The sequence below is a fragment of the Charadrius vociferus genome, unplaced genomic scaffold (genome assembly GCF_000708025.1).
Source record: "Charadrius vociferus isolate BGI_N301 unplaced genomic scaffold, ASM70802v2 scaffold32, whole genome shotgun sequence".
Lineage (NCBI taxonomy): Eukaryota > Metazoa > Chordata > Aves > Charadriiformes > Charadriidae > Charadrius > Charadrius vociferus.
The window spans coordinates 12,026,666-12,054,562 of NW_009647856.1; the positions used below are offsets into that span (position 1 = coordinate 12,026,666).

Sequence of the window (27,897 nt, forward strand, 5' to 3'; positions counted from 1 at the left end):
AACACGAAATCTGCCTTTGTTCCACTATGGAAAGAACATCCTTCATTAACTCTTAACCTGCAGTGGTGTTGGCACCAAAGTCTGGGAATGATGCTCCATACCCCAAAGATGTGGTGTTTTACCCGGCTTTCTTGTCATTGCCACCAGGTTAGACATCTCCAAGCAGGCTGCCATACTGATGATTTATGGGTAGTTAAGCCTGGACTAACCCATCACCCACCCTAACCAGCTGTAGTGGCAGGGGCTCGATGTTTCCTGCTGCAACATAAGCCTACGATCACTAAAAGCCCAGAGGGAGCAGGGCCAGGACAGCTGAACAGCAGTGCAACTGCATCGCATGACGTATTTGCCATGTTGGCCATCAGTAGGGGTTGGGGTAAAGCCCACTCCAGGGTTTTCCACTTAAATCTGTGACTGAGCAAAGTTCAGTGGGTATTATCCACGAGACCAAGGATAGTAATTGCTAGGATGCTAATTACCAATTTGTGGGATTGTGTTTAGCCCAGTGACTCCCGATGCAACACCTCTGAAGGGTGAAGGGTTCTGTTCCTTGCCTCCCTTCAGATGAAGAAGGCGCTCATTTCATCTACACTTGTTCTCAAAATTGTGTAAACTGCTAGAACTCACCTAAAATTCAGCTGAGACATGGAATTTTTAAAAAGTCTGCTCTAAATGTGCAGGATCCCTGCAAGTGCAGGGTCCTGCACCTGGGGAGGAAGAATGCTAGGAACCAGTATAGGTTAGGGGTGGACCTGCTGGTAAGTAGTTCTGAGGAGAAGGATCTGGGGGTCCTGGTAGATAGTAAATGGTCCATGAGCCAGCAATGTGCCCTTGTTGCCAAAAAGGCCAATGGAATCCTGGGCTGCATAGGGAAGAGTGTGGCCAGTAGGTCGAGGGAGGACATTCTCCCCTTCTACTCGGCACTGGTGAGGCCACAACTGGAATACTGTGTCCAGTTTTGGGCTCCCCAGTTCAGGAGGGACAGGGAACTGCTGGAGAAAGTCCAGCGAAGGGCAACCAAGACGATTGACGGATTCGAGCATCTCCCGTATGAGGAAAGGCTGAGAGAGCTGGGACTCTTCAGCCTGGAGAAGAGAAGGCTGAGGGGAGAGCTTATTATTGCTTATAAATAGCTAAAGGGTGGGTTGAAAGAGGATGGAGCCAGACTCTTCTCGGTGGTTCCCAGTGACAGGACGAGGGGCAACGGGCACAAGTTGGAACATAGGAAGTTCCATTCCAACACACGGAAAAACTTGTTTACGGTTTGGGTGCCAGAGCACTGGCACAGGCTGCCCAGGGAGGTTGTGGAGTCTCCTTCTCTGGAGATTTTCAAAACCCACCTGGATGCAGTCCTGAGTAACATGCTCCAGGCAATCCTGCTTTAGCAGGGGAGTTGGACTAGATGATCTCTAGAGGTCCCTTCCAACTCTAAAAATTCTATGATTCTGTGATTCTGTGAAATAATGAAGAATAGGAGCAAATTACACATAGTTTGTGTCAGAGGCAACTTGACAGCGCATCCTGCTGCCTTCCAGCCTTGGACTGCTGGTAGTTAATTATAAGCTAGAAGGTCCATTTTTGAGTGACCAAGCATGCTAGGTTTATTTCAACATGTACTTGTGGTGGAGACAGGGTGTCCTTCACTCACCATTCATTTTGAGGTCTTGATGGATAAGGTCAAACCATCAGAGCTCTCACTAATATTTGGGGGGAATTTGGTGATCTTAGTCCATATCTGGCTGGAGGTGTTTAGAAGTTGTTTATTTGTCTTCAATGAAATTAGGAAAGTATTTCCCAATCAAGCCGTGATCCACTGCATATTTTATCCCCTACTCTTCTGATCTGCCTGTTGCTGTCATTTTTAAGATCCGTGGAGCTTTGTGGGTGGTGACCGCTGGGAACTGAAAGAAAATGACTTTCTGGACTTGAAGCATCTTGCAAGATTGGGACAAGCATTTGTATCTGAGTTAGAGAAGATTTTACTTCTGCTTCTACCAAGTGTGTCCACGTTGCCTTGTTAAAGGCTGGATGGATGGAGTAGGTACATACCATAACCACATCCTCATCTGGTGAAAACCACCCAACTGTTTTAGATTAGCAGTCCCTAACAGAGAGCACACCACCAGGAGGCACAAAATGCTGCCATCGCATGAGGAAACATTGTGTTACGCTCCCTGCATAACTGTCCCTGTGCAGTCTTGGGACTTACCACCTCTTCACTGCCGTGTCTGAAATTTCTGACATCTGCCGCGTGTCCGATTGCCTGATGTGAAAGTGAACTGAGCTACCAAATGGTGCCAGCAATTGAAACGGGATATGTGAGCAGTACAACAGAGACTCCAGCCCAGTTTTCCCATTCCCATCTTGCTGGGGGATCCCGGCAGGCTATTTCCCTGTACCTCCTGCAGAGCATTCAGCTACAGTCAGTGAAATGTGTTCTGTATTATTTCCAAGGGGTAGGCATGGGGGAGATCCCTGTTTCTTCTGATCGGGCTTAATTTCATTAATTTAGTAGCTTCTTGTTTAGAGGAGTTTTTTTTTTTTTAATCTCAAGGCATTTTCTCCATCCAGCATAGGCACCTGTGCCTTCCACATTGAGGGATTTAACTGAACAAGTGGTTCCTAATTCATCTGCAATTTAATAAGGGGTATTTCCCCTCCATGGTGTGCCAAGTGATGTTGCCTTTACTGTTGAGTTCTCCTTTCTCTGGTTTCTCTGGGACCTACATGCTGATTTTTCCTGTAGTTGGGATGTTTGTGCCGAGACACTTACAGCCTCTCCCTGGATGCTGACTTCTGTGAAATTTGGTTTGGAATTTTGCAGGGAAGATGGCAAAAGCCCAAAGGTATAGATGTACAGGTAGGCTGGCCATATTTGCTTTGTTCCCACAAGCAAATCGTGCTAGGGGTGTTTTCAAAGATTGTGGTACTGATGAAAGACTTGGAGCCCCTTAACAACAGCAGAAAGGGATGGCTGAGACATATGAAGATGTCTTTGCAGGTGTCTTCAACAGAAAGCAAAGGGCTGGTCCCTTCAGCTCCAGGTGATGCTGCAAGAGAAGGGCAGGGGTAGAGGCAGTGAGGCTGGGCTGGGGAGGGAAATGCACGGTCCTGCGGGAAGCAGAGGGATCATGCTGGAACAGAAGCTATAGAGCATCTTGATGGCTTCCAGGCAGCACATGGGTACCTCCAGAGAGAGGCATATGCCAGTCTGGAGGTGTGCCTTAGCATCACAAGAGATAAATTTCCTCTTCTTTCCCCCAGTAACCTCAGAAGCACCAAGAGGTGCTCCATGTTGGCACCCCAGATACTTCGCTGGAGGGCCATTCAGGCTGTGGTCCTTCACACTTGTCATCTCTCACCTTTGCGGCAAAAGGGGTGCTTATGGTGACATTGGTTTGGGGGCACAAACCATTTCCATATATTTCAGATATGGCTCTAAGGATCTGCTTTGGTCATGCTTGATGGTCAGTGCTTGCTGGGTTGGTATCATGGAATATCAGACAGGGGAACATCCAGTGCCCAGAGGTGTGGTTTTTGTTCAGTACATCCATAGTTTCAATAGTGGCACTTCACAAGCTGCTATGCATAAGTTGAAGTGGTCCATGGACCATTGGTCTCCAGTTCAGGTTGTTGGTATGGATGTCTGTGGCCCTTTATATCTGTATAAGGCAAGTCTGGCACCCTAAAAGTCTGACAGCGAGAAGAAAGCTTCTTTCACTGGTGAACCTGGTATGCTCTAAGAAGAGAAAGTTTGCATGTGAGTTCTACCCACAAAACCCCCAAAATGCTGTGGTTTAGACAGAAAAAGATCTGTGCTGTGTGGAGTTAGCCTGGATCCAGAGGTGACAATCCATTAGAGTCACTGATGTTTCATGAGGGTCTGGTTTGACCCAGTATGCATTCAACTGATGTGATAATACTTTCGGCTCTTCACAAGGTGCTGCACAGCCTGTCTGGGTCCAAACAGCACTTAGAGGGAGTAGAAGGGTGATCTCTCCTCCCCTTGAGTGCCCTTCCTATCGGATATTGGGGGATCATTCTTCCTTGGTCCATCACCTGTGTGCATGTGGTATCTTAACTACTGGATTCCCCTCCCATGGGGCATCAAATAGCCGATAGATGCAAATGGATTTCACTTGTGAGCAGAGATGAACTGGAAGTCCAGAGAGGAAATATTTCATAACCCCTCTGCAGCCCTGAGACCGACACTACGGTTGCTTTAATAGCCTGAGCCCGAGCAGAAAGGTTATGAGGAGAAAGTATGTGCAGGTTGTGATTTGATCGCTGCCTGTTGAAAACACCTCCGCTAGCCTGTGACCTGGCACAGGCTGGAAGTGGTTGATTTGGTTCATGTGCTCCAAACAATGCAGGGGCAAGATGCGAGATATGAAAATGTCGAACATTTATGCCGGGTTTCGTTCTTCTGCATTCATCTTGACTCACCTCCCTTGCTGCACGGTTTTGCCGTGGACTGGAAGACGTGGTGCGTTGCCCTGAGGTGGGGCTGGCTGTGTTTTCAAACGTCTGGTGCCTCCAGCCCTCTCTCCCTCAAAAGCGGAGCTGTGGGTAGGGATTACCATGAAACTTGGCAGAGGAATTTTTGGTGTTGATGGCGAGCAAAGCGGAACATGAGCAGTTGAACCTGGTGTAAGTTGCTGGTGGGTGCTCACAAGCTTCCAATGGGGACCGTACACTCAGTTGGTGAAACCACAACATCTGTTGGTTGCAGTCGGGGTGCACCAGCCTGTGGGTGCTGGATTGAGTATGCATTCATTGCATGAATTTGAGGGCAAACGTGGCTGCCCTCCCCATCCCGCAGGGACTGGCTTCTCGGTGAGCCACTTCCCAGCCCTTTTTCAGGGTATATGTGAAGACAGTGAGATGTATGACCCTTCCCACCACTTCCAGCTCTATGTCCTAGAACAAGAGGAGGCTCTGAGGTCTTGAAGTGATCAGGTGTTTAATACTTTCCTTTTGGGCATGGGAATGGCCGGGGCTGCGTGGTACTGAACTGTGCAGTTTGACAGGGAAGATAAATGGACTTGCTGAGCAACATTAAATTTAAAGGCCAGGAGCTCCCTGTTTCTCCCCACATCTCCAAATTGAGTTTCGAAGGTGTAATTTTAAGCTGGCGTGGGACAGGGATGGATGGAAAGGTTGTCAAGTACAGGCAACATCGGCTGCTTGAGGGGGAAGGAGCTGATGTAAAATGTGATCTCTGTGAATGGAGAGCCCCAGGCTGAGGTATAACACAGCAGCACATGCCTCCTTTCCAAGAAATACACATAAAAAAGGTTAAAAAAAACACAGAATGAGGAAAAAAAAAACCCACCCAGAATGAGCAAGGAGGGATGGACGCTGTGCTTGACAGTGTGTCCTTGAAGCAAATCAGGCTAATTACATCTTGGGCTTCATTAGTAAGAGTGAAGCCAGCAAGTCTGGGGAAGAGACCACCTCACAGAGGTGGCATTTGGAGTGCCATGTCCAATTTCAGGCTCCCCAGTACAGGAAGGTTATTGATATACTGGAGTGACTCCGGTGGAGGTCACTGAGATGGTCGGGGGCTGGAGAGCATGGACGTACAAGGAGCTGCTTGGAGATTTGAGTCCATTCAGCCTGGAGAAGGGTCCTCTGGGGCTCCTTTTCCAACCCAAACTGTGATTTTACAATTCGGTGGCATCTGATCAGTCCTTCAGCTGTGCTGTAGTGCCCATCAGAGCAGGCACTGAGCTCGCAGGGCCCCAGGCAGAAGATGAGTTGTCTGTCTGTCTCCTCTCCCACCTACTCCTTGGGCGACTTGTGGTAATGGAGCATCACAGGACCCCCAGCGTCCTGGGTGAGAGCCATCCTTCTCTGACCTATAACTGAGTCTCATATCAGCTCCCAGGCATCCAAAATTGTAACTCAGGCCACCAGAGATGAGGAGATTATCTTTAAAATCATGCTTTTTTAGAAATGAAGGTGGCTCTGTAACACCTCAGAGCATTAGGCTCAGGAGTTTAGATGCTGCAAAGGGCAAAGTGAGAGTGCTGTGTGGCTGCTTTCTGAAAGGGTCATTTTCGTTTATTTGCTTTAAAATGACTTAAGTTTGAAGTATTTTATCAGATAGGAGAATTTGCTGGATTATGTCTTTCTTAAAGAAAAACTGATATGTTTCATGCTGTCCCCTGCACGCATTTCTTTTGGAAAATGCTGGTTTGCAGGCAGGGAAATTTTGAAATGGCTCAAAGTTTGAAATCCTCCCGAGGAAGAGGGTGGGATACCACTGGATGGAGAGGCTGCGGACACCACTCCTGCATGACAGACGTACACGTGTGGGGACAGCAGTGGTCCGCTGGTGCCTTGCTGCTTCCTGCAGGAACTATCGCGTGTCGCAGCAGCTGCATTTCTGGGGATGGTCCTTGTGGCTGCTGCTCAGTCGTTAACATTCAACATCCGACGGTAAGGATTTTTTTGGAAACGTGAGCTTCTCTTTTTTTGTTTTAATCAATTAAAGAGAAGTAGTGCTGGCAGCAACACGACAGACGCCTGTGATCCCTCCGGTGACGTAGGACATGCCAGACTGGAGGATTAGCTGTCAGCGATCCCAGTGCCGCAGGGGTCGGACGTGGGGATGGGTTCAGTGGCCTCAACGTGTAAATGTTTACTGTATTTTCAGGCTCTGGATTATCTCGCCAGGCTTCCAAAAGCCTCTGCAGGAGGCTGGAGGTCTCCCCTAATTCCTGAGATGTAACTGCAGTTCTTGCGGCACTGAATGGCTGTTTTTAGGCAAAGGCACCAAAGCCGCTGTGTCTTAACAAGTTGTTGAGCATCAGCTAATCCTAAATAACTCTGTGCGTATTCCTGTGTGCATGATCCTCCACTTCCCATGGCCAGGATGATTTCATGCAGATGAGCTCATACCTCTTCCTAAAAAATCACATTTTTCCCCTTGGCCTAGGAGCGTTTTCTCGCTGCAAAGCGTCCTCTCTGCTTGCGCGTTGTGTTTTTCTTAAACCGCGGTAATTTGCTCGTGGAGCTAAGCCCTTAATCTCCCCATCTGCGCAACATACAGCTATTTAATGTTGCTTTGCCTAAAATAAATAACATTTCTGCATATTTAAAGCAGATAATATTGCAGCGCTTGCATAGGCATTGGCAGAGTCAAAGGGAAGGTGTTGGCTGGATCTCTACACTTCATTGTCTGCCAGTACTTATAGGCTTAACTTACAGGTACTTACAGGCTTAACCACAGTTGCGTTCTTTGAAGGCTTTTCTTTGGTTTATTTCCTCTTTTATTTAGTAAAAAAAGGAAGAGGCAAATTTTGAACACTGCAAATGGCTTGAAACAAACGGCTGCACGTGACTTTATTCTATTACAAAAGCAGGACGGGCAAAAATTGCTGCTGAATTGTAAGCAAAGGGTCACCCTGCTCTGCAATTACCGTGGTCCCTAATGCACTGAATTGCAAATCATATCCGTTCCTGGAGCGTAATACTATCTGGCTCTGCGTGCCAGACTAAAATGAGCTCATAGAGCAAAGCAGCCTGAGAAAACAGCTTTCAGAAGAGATGGGAAAATGGTCTTAATCTCCAACCTGAGTGGGAAAGTAATCAGCCTGAGTTCCTTAACTCCGCAAGGAAGACCTTTGCACAACAGCAAGGGGCAAAGGTACCACTTTCAAATCGTGCTGTATTAACAGCTTCGCTGCTGGGTGCTGCTGTGCCGTGGGAGGGTGTTTTCAGGGACTGGTATCCCGTTGGTTTCAGGATGGAGCAGCTTGCTGGGAACATCTACAAATGATAGATTTCCCTGTCCCGCACTCCAAAACGCACTTTGAAATGCCAAGTGGAAATGTATCACATGGATAAAACTTTAAATGTTTCAACTCTTTTGATTTTTTTCTCCCGCCAAAGTAATTTTTAATTTTTTTTAACAGCAGAATTTTGCCCAAATTTATCCTGCCCCCGTGACGGAGTGACCCAAAGCGAACAGCAACTAAGCTCCTGAACTGGGCTGCTTACTGAAGTGGGATGAATCCAGACCTTGCTGCCACTGTCTGGCAGCATCAGTGGTTTCTGCAACCACGATGCATAGTTGTCTCAAGAGCACAAAATCTCTTGAACTTCTCTTTTTTTGGCATTTTGCTTCCCATAGGGGCCATTTTTGCTAGGAGGGCTCCCCTGGGAGCGTGCCCCAGGACTGAAGCCAGATCCTCTTGGTCTAAAAACCATTGCATAGTTGAGAGAAGAGGGCACGACTGTTGGGTTGGAAGTTCGGAGCTCAGTCTGCTTTGGTGTTCAGTTACAAAAATGAAGTCAGTTTTTCATCCCTGGCAATATTTTTGCCGAATTGCCCACCATGCCTACTTGGTCCGTGTCTCTGAATTTCAATGCGACTCCGTACCAGTATCCCCAGTTAGCTCTGGGACTGGCAGCAACGCATCCCAACCTGGCAATTAGTGATGCAGATGTGCTGCTCCTGTTTCTGGAGTCCGTGTCTCTGGATGCTACCCTGTGATGTGTCCACTGCTTCAGAGCTACCAGGGGATTTGCCCCTGAGTTCTGCATGGTGTGATATAGATTTGCCTTTATTTTCCTGGACACACATGTTTAAGGGTCTCCAGTGAAGTACTGTAACAGCTATTTCTGGTTCTTGAAAAGAAAAACCACTTTTCCTGTGAGATTTATGTCATCCTACATTTAGAAGACCTAAAAGGCTAATGGTCAAAAGGAGATCGTTTGCATGATTTTTCTTTTGCCCCCCCTTTTTTTTTTTTTTGCTTTCTTTTTTTTGCCCCCTAAGCTGGTGAATAATACAGAGTGGAAACATTTAAAGTTGTTTGCAATATATCCTGTACAGGGCGCAGAATGAGGGTCACGCTTTGATAAGTACCGGTGTCACATACCAAACCTCTGCCTCCTTTAACTAATCCGGCTGTGCACGCTTGCCCTGATATCCCGTGGTGAATGGCTGTGCTTGGTTTCACGCTGGAGATCAAATGCGGCTCATTGCTGCCCACTGCGTAGGGAAGGAGGTTTGGTCATATCAACTTGTTCTTTAATTATTTTTCCAAAGAGTTGAAACAGTCCCCTTCTCCTCCAAAACTACATCACTGCTTTAAGGAGGGCTGTTGTTGTCTCCCTGGGTACTGGTTCAATCTTTTGGGTCGCTACTGGCATTTTTCTTTGCAAAATGAGCAAATCTTAGCGTGGTAATAAATAAGTGAAAGGGTGAAAAGTGTCTGCAAGGAGAACCGGTTTAAACTGCACTGGTCAGGAAGACCCACTTCATGTAATCCCATTTCAAACTGGAAGAGGGGAGATTTAGGTTAGATATTAGGAAAATTTTTTCACTCTGAGGGTGGTGAGGCACTGGCTCAGGTTGCCCAGAGAAGCTGTGGCTGCCCCATCCCTGGAAGTGTTCAAGGACAGGTTGGATGGGGCTTTGAGCAACCTGGGCTGGTGGGAGGTGTCCCTGCCCATGGCAGGGGGGTGGAACTAGATGATCTTTAAGGTCCCTTCCAACCCAAACCATTCTATGATTGTATGATTTATACCTGTATATATGTGTATTTTTTTCTGTCTAAGCAATGCTCCATGTTCCAGCTGTGTGTTTTTCATTAAGAAACTTTGGTGCGCATCCAAAGGAAGTTAAATCATCTTTGTTCTGCCCCTGGAGACATCAAGGTGCAGCAAAAGGAGATGGTTTGCCCAAGCTGATACAGGGCAGGGAGGTAAAGGTGGGCTCTGCTACTTTCCCTCCATCCCGGTGCTATCTACCAGTGGAGGGGGCACGAAACTGGCTACAAAATGCATGGCTGTTGTGATCCAGCTGGAGATGGGCATGGAGATGAGCTGGTGCTTTCCACCCTCTCCACCCAGCAAACCCCTTCACCCCACACCAAAAGTCAGTCTAAACCCTATCCTGCTTCCCATAGCATCTCATGGCTTTTGCCCATCAGCCCCTGCCCATGGGTCTCAGAGTCTGCAATGTGTTGTGGAACAGGGTACATGGAGTGTCATCTCCTGGTGAGGTCGCTGCATGGTCGCAGTGAGGTCAGGCAGCTCCCCAGGCTTCTCATACATTTATTTTTTCAGCCTTGGTGCAAACTTTAGTGTTAACACTTGGGTCACTTCCAAAAGTACATGGGCTCAAGAAAGCCACTGCAATCATAATTTATCAAAGATCTGTAGAGTTGTCCTACCTTCAGCATCCACATCTACTCAGCTGTGGGCATCCACTGGCTGTGTTATGCTGGCTAAGGAAATTATCACATCTACTAAGCTTAAATAACAGGGTTTTGCAGAGCAGCTGGTTTTGATTGAAGAGGGCTAAAATTTACTTATATAGTAGCTCCTCTGAGAGGCTGGGGACAAACAGGAATGGTTAAAAGCAGGTGGAAGCGATTCAAGGTAACAGCTCTGCCAGGTGCTGGTGGAAGAGGATGGGAGCTGAGATGCAGCTGCCCTAGGCATGGTCACTATAAAAGGGCTGTAGCCTTCTTGTTAGCTTTGTTGAGGGTATTGAGTGGCTGTGGGGTGTTTGGTGCCTTGTGCCTCTCTTGCAGAAGTCCTGGGTCATCTCGTGTTTCAGTGCAACATTGTGCTTTGGAGGTGATCCGAGAAGGATTTATCCAGAAAGGAGCAGACTTGTTCTCTGCAAGGTCAGATTTTTCTCCATTTATATGTCCCTCTTTGTTATGTAGTTTTTGTTTGCCCTTCTGGAGAGAAGAAATAATGCTTCTTAAAAGGTGTGGCTGTGTAGAGGTACAAAGAACTATGGAAGAAGTGACCAAGTCAATGTCCTAGATAGCTAAAGGTATCTCAGGTGTCCTTAGATGCCAGTGTGCTTTCATTTGAATCAAGCTCAGTATGTGTGACTCAAACAGGTGAAGTCAGTGGAGTTGAGTCACAGAATGGTCAGGGTTGGAAGGGACCTTTGGAGATCATCTAGTTCAACCCCCCCCACCAAAGCAGGTTCACCTAGAGCAGGTTGGAGAGGAGTGCATCCAGGTGGGTTTTGAATGCCTCCAGAGAATGAGACTCCACACCCTCTCGGGGCAGCCTATGAGTCCCAGTGTTTGCAGCTGGTGTGCTCGTCATTTGGAGCTATGATGTGCCATCAGTGTCCTTGTCCTGGGGAACTATTTCTACTGATTTCAATGGAGACAGGAACAGGTTAAACTATGGGGGGCCTTTCTGGAGAACTGTGTGGTTGGATGGAGATGTTGAGTTGCCCTAGGAAGCTGGGGAAAGGCAGTTAGAGAAGGGGAGGGAGAAGCCAAAAATGAAGCTGTTAAGGACCTTCATGTGAGAAGAGCAAAGTGGTGGATAAACAGGATGGATGGGGGAGGTCTGCAAGAGGTGGTGGCAAAGTGAGAAAGCTCAGCAAGGAAAACAACTGGGATGCTAATTTTGGTCCAGAGGAAAAGCTACTCCAGTGATTTTGGGGCTGGGTTTATCAAATGAGAGCATTTATCTTGAAGTGGGGATGATAAGAACCATCCTGGGAACTGTAAATCCTCAAGGCACAACTGGTCGGAATGAGACCTCACATAACATCTTTATTTGAGCTCTTGTTTGCCTCTGGGGAGCCCATCTAGGCTCTCAGCCCTGTGAGGTGAGGGCACTGCTGTATCTGCACTGGCCCCACCACTGCTGTCAAGGCCTCAGGCTAATGAAGAGCAAGGGCATGAGAAACAAGGGCTGGTTTCCTTTCTATAGGTTTTTCAAGGCAAGAGGTGGTCGGGGATAAGAAAGCACTGTTGAAGCTTTCCTGGCTCTTATCTGGTGAATTATGTGTGTGTGCTGAGACATTTTGCTAAATATTAAGCCTGAACTTTAGAAAATGGAAAGTCTTTCCTCTCCAGAAATGGTTGGCATTAAGGCAAGTGACGATTGCACATGAATGATCCTCTTTGTTTGCCTTCCCTTACCCTCACTTGATTGCTTTAAAATATTGCTGATTGCTTGAGTAGCTGAGAAGCCTCTCTTGGAAACCTACCAAATAAGCTTCAGCACAGTTTATTTTTATGATTTGCATTTGGCGTGGGTTTGGTCTTTTCCCCCCCCCCCCCCCCGCCTCTTTTTTTTTTTTGACAATTAAAGAACCAATTTCATTCTTCACCCCTGCCCTATCCTTTTGATGGAGGCTGTTTGGCTCTAGGGTTTGATAACAACATATGGCACCCTTCAGCTCCAGGTGTTCACATTGCTCCCATCTACTGCTCAACAACCTAACATGAAACTACCATGTGGCCTGAGACCAGTTCCTTGGGGAAAGGTGGCCCACCACACGAACAGATTATGGGCTTTACGGGTCTTGCCTCAACAGCCCCAACACCAAGTGGAGATGCTGGATGCTCTTGGTGTCTTCTCATTGCTCAGGGTGGTCCTCTTTGTGGATTAGGACAGAGGATGTGATGCAGGTACCTGCAGGGATCCCTGAGCTAGTGCTGAGCGAATGAGGCTTGAGAATGGGAAAACTCAGTTGTCCTGGTGCAGTGCTGTGCTGGGGTTATTAACTCTGCCACCTCAGCTAGCGCCTATATGTAGCACATAGATCGATCGGGGGTACAAGTTTGGGAGCTTCTTCCTTGGCCTTGCCATGCTTGAACACAAACCACGTTACTGGTACAATCCCCAAGACACTGGTTGAAGCCAGTGTATGGCATGTGAGTGTTATGGGTCTGCTCCTGTGTTGAGTGCAGACTTGTATATCCAAAGCACTTAACTATGTCTCTTTTGAGGTGTAAATATGAGTTAAGAAAATGGGAGTTTGTGGGCCCACCGCTTGATTGTCATCCTCCTTGATCCCTGCTGTCACAGCGTGGTGGGTTATTTAGGTTGAGAGATCTCTGGCTCCCTGAAGGAACAAGTTCTAACTGGTGAAAGTGGTGTGGGGATATCCCTGCTTTAAAACTTCATATTTGCATGATTTTGAGAGAATAAATTGGCTGAGTTTGAGCAGAAAAATCCCATAACTGAGGAAAAGCTCAACACTTTGCATATTGAAGAGGAATCTGTTGTGACCAGTGCAACACAACATTGCACTGTGTGTTCACTCTTTACCAGACAAATGAGAAACCAAACATGAGGTCTGGAGGCTTAGGACAGCCAGCATCACTGGCACCGTGACTCTTGGTGCAGGTTCCAGATGAGACTGACCTCCATCATGCTGCTATGTGCTTTGACATTAGTGATCCTGGAGACAGTGAAGGGCAAGAGAGCCCATTGAGTTGCTCCTTGCATTTCTACTGAACAGCAAGAAGCTAAATATGCCCAGGAGAAACCCAGGTGGACCTGGATTAAAACCACAACTCAGTGGTCTGACACCACTTCGGGCACCTCCATGTGGCAATCAGAGCCCTGCTCATGCTGGAAATGCAGTTGAGCCTCATGGTACAAACATCTCCTGATTGCCCCACTCCGGGGTTGTAAATAGATCTAATTGCTGAATGCAGATACTATTGCAATTAAGCCTATTCAGCTCCATAACGAGGCATTCAGGGATTTTGGAGTTTTATATGGTTCAATTAGATTCAATTGTTAAGCCTGAGCCTTATGGAGTGCTCCTCTGAAGTCTGTGATCTGCAGGCAATCCTACTGCCTAAAACTGCGGTGGTGTACATCTGGAGAGTTCTGGGTGATGTTTTCAGGCAGGAATGGTCTTGAGGCAGGGGGAAAAATTGCCATAATATATGGACACGAAGCAGTTAATTCCTGGGATGTTTTGCTGGAGTGGGGGAACATCAGCCTAAGTGTTTTCCCTGCAGGCTCAAGCTGGTGTGGAGCGGTGGGAAGAGCTGCACTGCACCTACCCTTACTTTGAAACCTGTGCCTAAACACCTGGAAACAGGCTGATTAATAATTTGAATATCTTTTAACAGCCGTTTGAGACTGCTCTTATTTATTAATGGGGCTGTGGTGGTCCCATAAGCAGTAATAAAAGGTGGAACCCTGAGGACACTTTGTCCTATTTGCTCCCCTGTCCCTTTTGGCTTCACCTGGACCTGTGGGGTCAGGATGGGGCTGGGATTCATGTTGCATCTCAAGCCAGTGTGATTCTGTTCACCCTGGGGCCTCCTGTCTTTCACTCTTCCTTTCTGTCTTTGACCTTTTTGGCCTGTTTATCTCTTGGCCAGAAGATCGCTTGCTGCAGGGATGGTTAGGACCTACCGCAGTGAGACCTGATCTTCACTGGGTCTGAAGTTCCCAGGACCCCGAGCACTGCAAAATAGGCATTGGTGTGGGGAGGAGACCCAGGTGATCCCCTACTTTGAGCAGCAAAACTGCTTGCAGTTAGGGATGTGAGGTCCCTGGTTCTTCCCCTGAGTGTCTTCTGAGCTGAAATCTCCCCTGTTTTGTGTGGTGTGAGCTCTAGGGGTGGCTGGAGGGGGAGTTCACCCTCCTGCTGGGCTGCCATAGGGTGCAGCTCCTCTGGCTTTGACGGGTGCAGGAGGTGGTTGGAGCTGGGGGGTCTCTGTGTTCCCGAGAGGGTGTCAGATGTGCTCCTGGGTCCCTGTTTGGGGTTGATTTCCCTCCCAGTAGCAAGGGACCTCATCTTCCCTTGTCTCACGCATCTCTGCCCGTCTCACCCAGAGCTTTGTGGTCATCCCACCATCTCCATGCCAAGGAGGCAAGTGTGGCACTTGTGTCCATTTTAGGGTCGTTTCCCAGATGTTGGAACCCAGAGACTGGATACCAAAGACACTTATGTTCCCTTCCCTGTGCCTCAGTTTCTTGCTGCCTGTTAATACCTACGCTAATGTCCTTCATCTGAGAGACCACCCCTTAGAAAGCTCTCTGCTGGTGTGAGAGAAGACAAATAAAGTGCAATCACAATTTCGTTTGAGATATCTTGACTCGTGCCCCTCCATACCCTTCTAGCACCCACACAGCAATGTCAGACCCCTGTGTTTAAACCATAAATTCATTTTGCACCCCAGTTCTGGTGTTTCCAATCCTCTCTGGGGGCTGATAACCAGCCTACACCCTTTGGCCCCCTGGAAATGGAGACTTTCTCTCCCCCTCCCAACCCTTTCCCGAAGCCGGCCCCTTCCTTTGCAAACATCCCAGTTATTTTATTATTATTTTGTGCCCATGAGGTAAAGATATTTTTTTTTTTTTCCCTCCCCTCCATTTCTCCCCCTTCTTCACTCCCACATTCCTGCCGAAAGTGTGTGGGGTGGCATCCCCATCGTCTTGGCCTCCCCTCTGCCGCTTCGGTCCCAGCTGCCGGCCCATGGAGGAGTCGGAGGAGGGGGGGATGCCCGGAGCGGCCCCTCCTCCTGCCTCATAACTTCTTCTTCCAGGCGTGCGGGGAGTTTCACTGCAGCCCGGACGACACAGACACCCGTTCCTGGGGCCGTCGGACCCTCTCGCCCACAGGGAGAAGCCAACGCATGGCAGCTTTGCCCAGGTAAGCAGCACCGGCTGCCTGTAGCTAGCTGTCCGTCGGTCCAGGAATCGGGTTTTGTGTGCTCCGTTGTGTGTTTTTTTTTTTTTTTACCACTTTCCTCATTCTCGGGTTGCAGTTAAATGAACCGCGGTGTGAAAGACATGAGAGCGGGCCGGGGGCGATGGGGAGGATGAGGAGGCGGCAGCCCCTGGGGCTGCAAATTGCCTCCCAGCTCCTCCGTGTATTGCACAAGCGAACTCCTCAGAAACTCTCAGAAGTGCCTGAGATGCCCCAAACCTGTCTGCAGTCTGAATTTTTGGGGTGACTTTGCGTTTCCTGTGATGGGAGATGGCTCCGGGGCATCAGCTGGTCTCGGAGGCAGGGAGAGGTTATGAAGAAGTGCTGTCATGTGCAGCACATGGTGGGTTCTTTTGGGGTGTTTTTTGAGGCTTTCTGGGAGGAAGCAGGTTCCCGTCACCTCCTTTGGTGCACCCAGGAGGTCCAAGCATTGCAATGGGCAGAATCTGGCCCCAGTAAACTTCCTACCAGTGGGATTTTTCCACCGGGGCTGTATTTTTCTTCTAATCTTGTTCCGTTGGGTTGTGTGGGGTGGATGCTGGTAAAAGAGCAAGTGCTGAAAGCAAGTCATGGATCAAAGCTACAACAATAATGTAGAAAATTCCCCCCACCCTTGGATGGGTTATAACTCCAGACAAAATGAGTATTTCAGCGGGTTATGGGAGATGTAGCAGAAAAGGTTGGACTGGGGCCATTCCAGGCTGGGGAAGTCGGATCATTTCAGGTGGAGAAGTTATGTACTTCAGGGCTGGATTCCACTTTCCTACAGCTGGGCCAGGCTGGATCTGCAAAGGGTTGTGGCATCGCAATGAATGCAGTGACCGCTCGGGTGCAAACCACAGGCATGCAGCTCCGAGTTGTGGCTCCACTCCTTTCCTGACCCAGCAACAAGTCGTGCAACCCAGGTTTTCCTGCCTCAGTAGCATCAGCGGTTACGGTGACTGAGGTCCTTCACCATCAGTCCACCCATTCCCACTTCCCCCTTGTAGCTGCTGAAATGATGTCTCCTGGCTAACAGCGGTGATTAACAATTTTGTTTGGCTGCTATCCACTGTAGGCCCAAAATAATGCACTTTCTGCTTGCAATCAAGAATTACAAAAAGTGCCTTTCTTCTGGGGAGAGAAGAAAATTAAGCCACCGGGCAGATGATTCATGGGGTGTGTGAAAAGTCTTTGTGGCTCTAATGAGGAGATCGGTTTGTGGGATGGAGTCTGCAGAAATTGCTCCGTTCATTGCGCTGTTGCATGCGTCAGGAGGAGCAGAAAGGAGACAGATGATGCTGGGTTTTTTTCGGCTCCCCAGTGCTTCTGCAAAGTATCCTCTTCTGCAGACCTCTCGCTCCATCTCTTCTCCGATGCCTCAAGCAGCATCCAGTCAGGTTGTGCACAGGGAGGTGTGTTGGGCCAGGAGGCGCACGGGGTGGTGTTTGAAAGGTTGGGACATGAATGTGGGAACGTGTCCTCACCTGCAGGTCCTGGCCCTGTCCTCAGCCTGGCTGAGGGTATGATGTTTATACAGCGCAGGACTGGGAATTGTTGGGGTGATGTTTCCTCTCCGGAGGCTGTTTGAACAGCAGCCACGCAGGGGTTTCTCACTGGAGCAGCTCTGTTGGCTCTCCCTGGTCTTAAATACTGGGGCTCGTGGCTGAAAGGGGGTTTATGTGCAGGAAAGCTTGTCTGCTTTTTCCACCTAGCTTTCCCAAGCACGGCTTGTCTCATGTTTCAGTTGTTCTCAGATCTTCCTGTCTCAAATGGTGCCTCCCCCCCAGGATTTGTTCCTCTGACTGTGCTTCTTCCAGATAGTGGACAAGGGGAAGAGGAGGAATGCAGCAGGACATCTTCAGCTCCCTTTTGAGAGCCGTGTTGGACCCCTGTCCCAGGCACGATGTCCGCTTGTCTATAGGAAAGGTCACCCTGTCACCACCCAAGGCTTTGCAGCCATGGTGAGGAGCAGACCGGCAACCACTGCTGGAGGGAGCCGGAGCAAAGATACAATCTGGGGACATTTCAGATCTGTGTTTTGGGAAAGGACTTATCCTGGAAACACAATTTTGTAGCTGGGAAAGCCTGTCAGGCAAGCAGGGAAAAGATGGATGAGTGTAGCTGCGGAGTGCAACTGTTTGCTGGGATGAGTGATGTTTCGAGCTTGCTGCAGAGCCCAGGTGGTGATGAAAGGTGGGTGATGTGTTCATCTCAGGCCTTGCCCTTGAAAGGAAGGAAGGCGGTAAATAAATAATGTAAAAAGTGAGAGATTTGGGTTCAAATCCTTCCACAGAGCCTGTTGGTTGGCTGCTGAGGGCTCCAGCTCGGGGACTGGGTGCTCTTGCCCGGCCTGGGGGAAGATGCTCTTGCCCTGGCTGGGGAGCGGGTGCTTCTGGCTCAGTCTCTCCAATTCTCTGTCCATAAATCCTATTTCCCCTGTGTCTTGAGGGAGCACAGATGCAGCAGCGACTTCTGGGAGAGTGTGAGGAACAGAGAGAAACGTCCAAAATGGGTTTAGCTTCATGGGAGCTTCAGCAGAAGCATCCTCCGCTGTCTCAAAGGAGTGGGTGGTGCAAGTGGGCCAGAGTCACCAGGACGTGCTGGTGGCAGGGGCCAAGTTGTGACCTTGTGCCATGGATAAGTGCTTTCTGGGAAGGTTTCACTGCTGCCACGGCCTGATCAGAGAATCATAGAATGGTCAGGGTTGGAAGGGACCTCTGGAGATCATCTAGGCCAACCCCCCGCCAGAGCAGGGTCACCTCCAGCAGTTGCACAGGATGGTGTCCAGGCGGGTTTGGAATGGCTCCAGAGTGGGAGACTCCCCCACCTCTCTGGGCAGCCTGTGCCACTGCTCTGCCACCCTCACAGGAAAGAAGTTCCTCCTCATTTTAAGATGGAACTTCCTATCCCCCCTGTTTGTACAACTTTCCCGTCAGTGTACCCCTCAGCACCTGATCAACCGATTTTGTTTGTACAGTTGGTCCATAAAAGCCTGTCTAGATGGATACGGGGAGCCAGTTCTGTCTTCCTTAATCATTAACAACAGTTTATGGTGGATATAAAATATGATTGCATCAGATGGCAAGCTTCTAGAGAGGTAAAAAAAAAAAATAATGGCATATAATACAACGGCAAATTATGCCAGTGCTGTCTGTTTAGGGAGATGTCACACCACACTTGCTCCAATGCCCCAGCAACTCAGCCAGTGCTGCACGTGGGACCTGGGAGACAAAAATAGTCCAAATCCAGATTCCTACCTACTTGCACCATCTCAGCAGCATGAAAATGCCAGGGAAATATGGGAAGGCACATTTGGGAAGGGTTTCACTTGCTTAATAGAGACTGAAGCTGAGATTTTATGGTGGCTCCATCCCTTTCAGTGGGCACTGTCAACACAAGAGGGCAGCTGGTATTTGCATCATGATCATGGCAAGAGGCTGCAGGGAAGATTCGGGGCCCATCCTTATCATAAGAGGCTTTGTACAAACGTAGCCCATAGGGTTGATCTTTTATAGTGGGCTTGTGGTACCCCACTGAGGTTGACTCCTGACCAGGTCAGGGGGCATAGACTTGGGTTGTAGGTGCTGGGAGGTCTCTGTGGGGTTGCATGGGGTTGGAGGAGCAGATGGACAAGGTCAGGCTGCCTGCAGGGGGTCCTGAGCAGGAGATGGGGACACGCAAGTCCCATGCGCAAGCCCTCCTTGCTGTGCTCAGCCATGGTCCTTGTTCTGGCAAGAACGAATAGAATCGGCTGGAGGCAGTGAAATGGCATCAGCCCAGAGGCAGCAGGGACCAGTTTGGAGAATCTATCCTGCCACAAAACTGAGAGGCTCCCTCCCAGGGGATGCAGGACCTCAGGCTGGGATCTTTGTTTTCTTTGTCCCCAGCTCCCAATCCCCTCAGCCATGCCAAGGGGCACTTTGCAATGCAAATAACCTCCTGGAAAGGATCCAGCCTGAGTGTGAGTAACCTGAGAAATGCAGACCTGGCTGCCAGCCAAGCAGTCAGTCCGTTGATCAATTGACTTCCTAACCCTTTTTTTTTATTATTATTTTCACTCCCCCCCCCCACCATCTATTGATCTCCATGTCAGTAATGTCCGCATGCCCACCTGGAAGTATTGCCTTTGACTCCGCTGATACATAATCCTGCACCTTTCACCTCTGTTATGGGAAGACAGATTAATGAGCATCGTCTCGTGAATGCCCCAGATGGCAGTAGGGTGAAGAAACTGCAAGTATCCTTAAAATTGTGATACCTGCTCGGTGGGTAGCTCGCATCTCCATGCTACACGCGGGGAGGGATCCCCCCTCGCCTCGCAGCCAGAGGTAGGATGGCTCATTTCAAAGCTGAGCATTAAACTGGACAGAGGAGGCAGAAAGAAGTTGAAGTTGGTTTTGAGGTGTTCCCCATATCTGGGAATGTACCCAATGACTGTTTGACCGTTATTACTTGCCTCTCTTTTAGCTTTTTCCCTTTCAACTGTATTATTCATTTTTTTTTAAGTAGGATTCACATTGTGATGCTTCTCAGCTGGTGCATGCCCAGGTGATGCTATCAAAGGCTGCATTAGGATCAGAAGCCCAGTGGGGAGGCCGCTGGGGTTGTTTCATGTAGACCTCTGAGCAGTGATCTCCAGCAAAACTCTTCTTCAGAGTTATCCACTGTAAACCTTCACTGCACTTGTGGTATTCTTGCAAGAAGGAGACCTTAGTGGTGGGCGTCAAACCATCCTTCGCTGTTTGCAACAGCAACGCAAGCAAAAACATCAATCCCCACCCCCCCAAACTAGGTGTCTTGGAGAGGAAGAAAGAGACTGGCTGGAGACAATCTTCACAACCACCATCTGACTATAACTTTCTGCTTGGAAAAGTTTCTAAGTTTAGCTAAGAAGGTATTTTTACTATTGTTAATGGGAAAACCTGATGTGTGAGGAGTTACTGTGGTGTGGAGGAAAGGAGAGGAGGGTCTAGCTTTCATTTCCAGGACTCTCAAGATATTTTTCTGCTTTTCTCCTTGGTGATTCTAAGCTGAAATGCTCCATGCGGTGCTCCTAGATGCTGCTTGGATCGTTTCTGCAGGAGGTGGAAGATGGCAAAACAAACCCCAGTTGGACATGACTCTGCAAGTTGTCCCATACCAGGGGAAGAGGAGTCACCTGCCAGTTATCTCCAGCGATGTGTCACCTTTTCATTGGTCTTGCTGCCCTCTCCCCAGTTGGGAATAGCCAAAAACCCAAGGAGGTCTCTCCTCCATGAAGTTTTTGCCCTTAACTGGCTGTTTCCATCAGATCTGAGCAAATCCTAACCTATGCTTCGCTCCATGTTGTGTGACCCCAGTGGGAACAACTGCAGGATTCGTGGAGGAGGATATTGGAGCTGTGCAGGAGCCTGATGGATCGGGAGAGGATGGGGCAGAAAACTCCTCATGCCTTGACTCTCACCTTGGAGGACAGTCCTAGCCAACCCTTGCCATGCTCTCAGAAGACCAATTGAGATGTTTATCCAGCTGCTTGTATACATGGCCCCCCAATCTCCCCACCATGTTTCCTGGGGAAACAACAGCTCTGGGGTCTAAACCTTGAGTTGGTGGGACTGGGCAGCTGGCAGCACTTGTGGGTCACTGCCTTTGAACAAGCCAGGCACGTTCAGCTGGGTGCCGAAGCGGAAAATAGGCTTCCTCCAGCTCTCACTTCATCTTATTTTATTGAGCAGCCTCACAAGATTTACCCCCCTTCTCTCCCCATCATCTCTGTTAAACATTACTATGTGGTGCAATCCCTTTAAATCAGGAAATCAATGGTATTTATTAAAAAAAAAAAACACCAACAAAACACTTTCTCAAAGCTCTTGCTCTGAAAGAGGGAGGGGAGCCATTTAACCATTCTGCAGGGAGCAGCAGTTTCTCATGATTTGCTGACGCTGCTGTTTAAATGGGCTCCATGCTGCGGTGTGCGGGTGAAAATGCTCCTTGGGAAAGGTTTCCTTGCTTTAAAAATCCTTCCATTTCATGACAGAATTGCCTGGAGCTGAGAGGGAGGTTGTCCAGGTGAATCAATGCATCTTCAGAGGCAGAGGGGAGCTGCAGCTCTGCGGATGTGGTGTTTGCTGGCCCTCTAAGGGGGCCTGTCGGCCACCAGAGCTGTCACCCCTTGCCTCCAGCACCATCACCCCACCACTGTCAACAGCTTCTGCTGTGTGGGCACCCATGTGAGGAACACCCTAACCCATGCTCTTCTAGATTCTTCCTGGCTCTTCTGGCTTCCTTCTGGGATGTTCATTTTGGGCACACCTTGACCCAGGATGGTGCTGGATCAGAATCCAAGCTTTGGTCTAAAAAGCATGTGGCCAAATGCAGCCACCAGAGGCATCAGGGGATGGTTGTCATGCGGGCAAAATCACATTTAGCCCTTCATGGAGAGAACTGCAACCAGAAGCCTAAGGAGCTTTGTGGTCATCTTTGCCGTGTATGGACCATTGCACTTCCTCCACCAAATCTGCATGATGGCTGAATGCCAGGGACCCAGCATGGCTCTTTGGGGAATTCAGCTTCCTTCTCTTCTGCCCAACCTACTAGACATGGGCAAGCCGGTAATGGGCAGAACTGGGCTGTGTGTTGCCCAGATGTTATGGCAATAGGGGATGCGGGGAGGGAAACCATGGGGGCTGTACAAAATGCTCTCCTTCATGCACCGAGGATGCTTGTGTCCCTTTCTTAGCTGAAATGAAGTAGGTCCTTGGATCCAACCTGCATCATGGTGTCATTCCAGGAGGGCTAGTGAAGGTGTAGATACAAACATGTCCTGGAGATGGAGCTTAAACTACCCAAAGTGTTATATATGTAGGGTTTGGAAAGCCGTGTGGCATCTCTGAGACTGGAGGAGTGTTTCTGGAGGTTCTGGAGAACCCTGGTTCTTCCTCTCAGCAACCAGAGTGGGAGTCCATCTGCAATACTGTGCTCCACGGTGTTAGCACCGTCATGTACCAGCAAAGCACCTCCTGGCTCTGCGCTGGAGATTGCTGCTCCTTCCACTCCTGAGAGGTCCACACAGCATGTTCTCGGCAGGGATGCGAGCAGTCCCAGAGGACAGAGGTACCTTGGGTAGGGAACATGTATTGCTGCAGGGCTTACAGGTTGCTTTTGGGGGCAAACAAAAATCAGATGGCTTCTCAGCAGCACTTTCTACTAGATGTTCTGATGTTAGGAATCTTGGGAACCAGAGCCACCCAGCACTCCTTGGAGAGCCCAGTGCTGGGGTCAAGGAGTGTGTGGCATCTGGCACCCAAGATTGAGGAGCAAGAGAGTTGCATGGTATGGAGGAGACACTTGAGATGGGAATTAGCTGGGTGAGCATCATATTGAGACAGGTGAGTCAAAGGCCCACTGATTTTTCAGCTCTCTGTTCATGTAAGAGTTGCGTGAGATGGGAGCTTGCTTTCACGGTGTTGTAAAGTTGCTGGTGAGGGCTGGGCTGAGTCAATTGACTCCATAATGGGGACACAGACCCAAAAGCATCAGTGAGTGAGCAGGAAAGACAAATCACTTTCACGTACCACATAAGAGCTACCAAAATCTCTGCTGACCACAGGACTGCTGGTTGGAGCCTGGTTTTGATGCACTGACGATGGCCCGGTTGGAATGCACTGTCTTGTTTTGATATCAATTACTGGCATTGTTAAGAATTTAGGAAATCCCATTTTTCCTTTCCTTGTCATGTGACCAAAACTTCACTATAGTGAAAGGGATCTTCCAGAAAATGGAAAATCCCATATGAAAATGGCCCCAAAGGGGTGTGAATGGTGTGAAATGGGAGGACATGGTCATTCCTGGCTCACACCAGCTGAAGGACCTGAGTATATTCAGCTGGAGTTAGTGCTTCTGGTCCACGTAATGAACTCTGAACACTTTCGACTGTGTCAGTATAACCCGAATTTAGCCTGAGAGGTGTCCAAGGGGCTTTCAAAAAGACAAGGGACAATCCCAGCCCATTTGGACTTAATTTGGGCTCTGGTTTTTGGTACCATTTTGCACCTCTGCTTGCAAAGGGAGCATCTCCTGCCCACAGATCAGCCCCTCCGGCTGCTCCTGGAGAGTACCATGCGTTTAAGGAGTGTGCTTCCAGCTACCAACAAGTCAGCGCATTCATATTTCTTTACGAAAAAAAGCAGCTTAAATTCTGTATTCAGGGGATTTAGAGAGAAATCAATTACCATAAAAATCTATTAACTCCATTAGAAAAGAAACTGTAAACTTTTGACCCCCTGAGGCTTATTTCTGTCAAGCGAGGAACAACCCGCGTTTAACCACATTTTACCTCCCGTTCAAATCTACCATGTTCCTTGAGGTTTGAAAAGGGCTTTGACTGCCCTGCAGCAAATGGTGCCGGATCACAGGAGAGGAGCTGCAGAAATGCCCCGACCAGGCTTTTCCACACGAGCATTTCAAAGCCGAAGGAGAGAACCGACATTTCCCCGGCAGTAAATTATGAACACGTTTGCTTGTGAAATGGACAGACCCTCTAACTGACACCGGCTATCGCATCTCCATCCTGAATTTTTCTTATGTTGGTGACGATGTGCTGCTTTCAGATGGGCTGTTGGTACCTTTTTGGAGCTGGCAGTCGTTGTGATCTTTGCTTTCCACCTCTGTGAGCCATTAGGTTTGACTCCATCCTTTGCCTCCTTGCTGCTGTCTCAAGCCTCAAGCCCTTGTTTTTTATTTTTCATCTTGCCTCCAAAATTCAATGGTTTGAACCCGTCCTTTGCTTTAGTCTGGCTTCAGTCTCTGCCTTGCTTTTATATATCCTGCTAAATTTCATGTAGATGTGCTGGGATCTCAGTGACCTGTTAATGCTGGTGCCATCAATACCTGGACCATCTCCATACCCTTCTCCTGCCAGTCTCTCTGGTGCTTCCACATCCTGAAGTTCCCATCAATTCTCCGTTCAGGCCAATCTCTATATTACAGTCACACATCTCAGTGTGGTCTCTTTGCGGGGCTGCTGGAATCTCTCTCCATAGGATTTTGTGGTGCACTGGGCTCTGGGTACACTGATGTCTAGTGAGGTGAGATGTAGCTGCAGTCCTGTTGGGTTCTCCGCTGGCTAATACAAGGTTGTGCTCAACCTGTGGTCTTTCAGAGGGGGCTGCAAATAGGATCTCTTTCCTCTGTCCACCTGGCTGTTTTCGGGAGACTTGTATGGAAAAATTTGAGGCCTGCTTCCCTCAGATTGGGCTGAAATTGTCAAGATTTTGCCAGTCGTAAGGTGGAGGGTCTGTTGTCTTGTGTGATATGTGCTGTGGCATAGTGGTGGGTGTTGGGACATGGATCTGCACGGCTCCCCTGGGAAGGCTATGCAAGCCCAGACGCAGCTCTGTAATGTATTTTTTCTGTCTGCATGCAACAGGGATAAATATTTGGTGGATGGAGTTGGCAGCATCAGGCATGGATGATCCTGGAGCAGGAGATGTGTGAGATCCAACTGGAGCCACAGGCAAGCGACAGGCGGGCACCAGCCAGATGGGACTGCAAATCCACAGGGTCTCATCCCTTTTACACAGATTTTGCTGACAGGGTTTATTTATTTATCCCAAAATTTGTTTGGGAGAAAAAAAGGAAGAGGGGTTTATTGCCAATATACACATAGGCAGAATAAATGGTGGGGAACAGCCCAGCTTCTGACACTGCTTCAAGGATGTAAGACCTGCTTGTTTTCCTCTCTTACCCTCTTGCATCTTGCCAGGCTTCCCATAGCTCTGTCATCTGATCCAGGTGAGGTAAAGAGAGAACCTGGTCCATCAGCTTTATGGGGTTCAGAGGCAGTTTGTTCAAGGAACTGTAAAACCCAGAGAAGTTGCCCCTATAAATTATTTACCAGGGGTAGTAAAAGATCAAGGAAATTGCTGGGATTCCTTGCAAAACTCTGAAGTTTGTGGGGTCACTTCCCTGCCCCTACCAGGTTTCTCTAAAGATCTCCATAGTGGTTTTAGGAGGTCTTTGACAGGGGCTGGTGGCAGCCAGTGTCTGCAAAGATCATAGAATGGTTTATGTTGGAAAGGACCTTGAAGATCATCAAGTTCCAATCCCCTGCCATGGGCAGGGACACCGCCCACCAGACCAGGTTGCTCAAAGCCCAGTCCAGCCTGGCCTTGAACACCTCCAGGGATGGGGCCTCAACAACTTCTCTGGGCACCCTGTTCCAGTGCCTTACCACACCTCAGAGATCAGCTAAGACCTGCTGGATTCAAGTTTGCAAACGTGTAATGTATAAAATAAACATTGCGGTGGCACCTAAGTGAACCGGTGGCTCTAAGTGACCTGAGCTGCCCCGAGTTGGACAGTGATGGTAGAGCAAATGACAGTCCTCCATCAGCCTTGTTACCCAAAATATATCCTGAAAGATGGAGCATGCAGAAGGAGCAAGCCCAGCTGTGATCTTGGTCTGCTGGTGGGCTGTGGAGGTGTTGAAGCAAGGGTCTGGAAGCTGCAGAGCAGCTCTTCACCCTGATATCCATGTCCCACACTGTCTTTTCTCACCTAGGGCTGGTATTTCATAGCCAGGTGAACCCTTGAAGGCAGTGGGATTTTGGAAGGAATCAGGAGCGGGAAAACAAAAGAGAAAACAGCTCATTTTCCTTTCAAAGTCAGAAAAGAGCGCCCTGGGATTTGGGATCATCTGTAATCTAGATGTGCTGCAGTCATCCATCGAGGACGCACGATGGCAACGCAGCAGCAGGAGCTGGTGGGTTTTCACCCCCTAGTGAGCATTTGCAGCTCACTGCTAGAAGGCAGAGCACAGCTTTAACCAACATTTTTGAAATATATGTGATAAGATGTAGATAAAATTTAGATTAAAATTAGATAAAATTTTGAAATACTCAGTACGTTCAAAAATTGAACACGTACAATTTCAACGTGCATGCATGTGTGCATGTATGAATTCATGTCTGCCAGGAAATTTGTTTAGTTTGTGGCATCCGGGTCATGAAACCCTTTTGAATCCTTTTTCCTCTCCTTTGCAATAGGAATTCAAGGTGTAACTGTTTGGAGCTCGAGCCTTTCCACACCCGCAGGGTCTTTGTGGTCTGTGAATGTTAACACTTACTCGCCTGGGGCTCACCACGCTTTTTCTTTGTCTCTGCAGTCTTCTAGGATTTATTCCTTATGTGACTATTTTCCTATTGCTGTGTTAATGTGCATTTTTTACTGTATTTGTTCCATGCTGAAGCATTAAACAATATCAGAGCTGGAAGGAAAAAAAAATAAATAGAATCACATGTAAAATTTTTATCTGCAAAAACGTGCATTGCCTTAGCTGCCTAAAGCGACTGCAGAAACTCAGACTTACTTTTTGTTGCTTAAGCCTGTTGGGTTTTTTTTCATTTCCCGCATATATGTGAACTTGGGTGACAAATGCTAAAAATTCAGAGGTGCTTTTTTTTCCTGTCCTTTGTCCCTTGCCGGCTCCATATCCCTCTCAAGGTCTCACCATGGCAGTACGTACACCTTGCCCGTGGGTCAGCGCTCTGGCCGGTGGTGCAAGGAAGCCAATGCTCTGGAGTAGACCTGCTGTAGGATGACAGCTTAGAGGGACTCTCTTATTCTTTAAGAGTAAACCAGTATTTTCTTGGAATTACAAAGAGGTATGGAGATTTCTGTTAGCATTTAAGCTGTTTCTGAGTGATTTTTTTCCGTGTGTTTTGAGCTCAGTCTATCCCAAGGGGTCAAGCAGCAAGGAAATTTCATCCTTGATATAGGGCAGGAATGGAGAGGATGAGGTGGAAGGGGATAAAATGTCACATTTGGAAAGGCAGGAGGTATGATTTAGATTCCAACATCAAATCTTGTGTCGGAAAGTAGAAGCTACTTACAAACCCATTCTGAATGCAATGAGTTTGGAGCTTGTTAGTTTGCTGCTTGACTTCTCTTAATTAGATGGGATGGATTGGTGACTGCCAAAAGGCAATGAGGGCCATGAGCACTGGTGGCCTCCAGGGATGGTGTGTGTGCTAGAGGACCTCAACTCCAGGCAGGTCTCCAGGGGGTGACATGTGGCAGTAGACACGTTCCTTTGCCCTGGGTACAGCACCAGGGATCCATGAGGTGCTTATGAAAATCGGCATTTTGGAGGATCTTCTTCTTCTTCTGTCTCAGTGTGGCAGCTGGTATTTTGGGGGCAGCACTGGGTGAGCTGGTCACAGTGCCATTCGCAGAAACTGGGGAGCCTTCCCCATGTAGACGAGTAAGACCATTAGAACAGGCTTCAGTGCGAGCTGTTGTGGTGGACATATGCTCTCAAAGGATCTACATTAGCTGTCTCGGTACATATTATATCGCATTTCTGGTGTTGTCTTAGATATGGAAATTCTCAGAAGAGTGTGTTGTATTTACAAGCTAAATTATCCTTCACTTTGATTGTATTTTGGGCAGGAGGAAGCGTAGAGGTGTGAGTT

At 48.5% G+C, this 27,897-nt stretch overlaps 1 protein-coding gene across 1 annotated transcript in view; it reads right to left on the reverse strand.

Annotated features, from left to right (window-relative positions):
* The window catches only part of SLC35B4 (solute carrier family 35 (UDP-xylose/UDP-N-acetylglucosamine transporter), member B4), a 57,973-nt gene that overhangs the window by 29,330 nt on the left and 746 nt on the right, over positions 1–27,897 (reverse strand). The gene's annotated exons all lie outside the window — the stretch shown is intronic.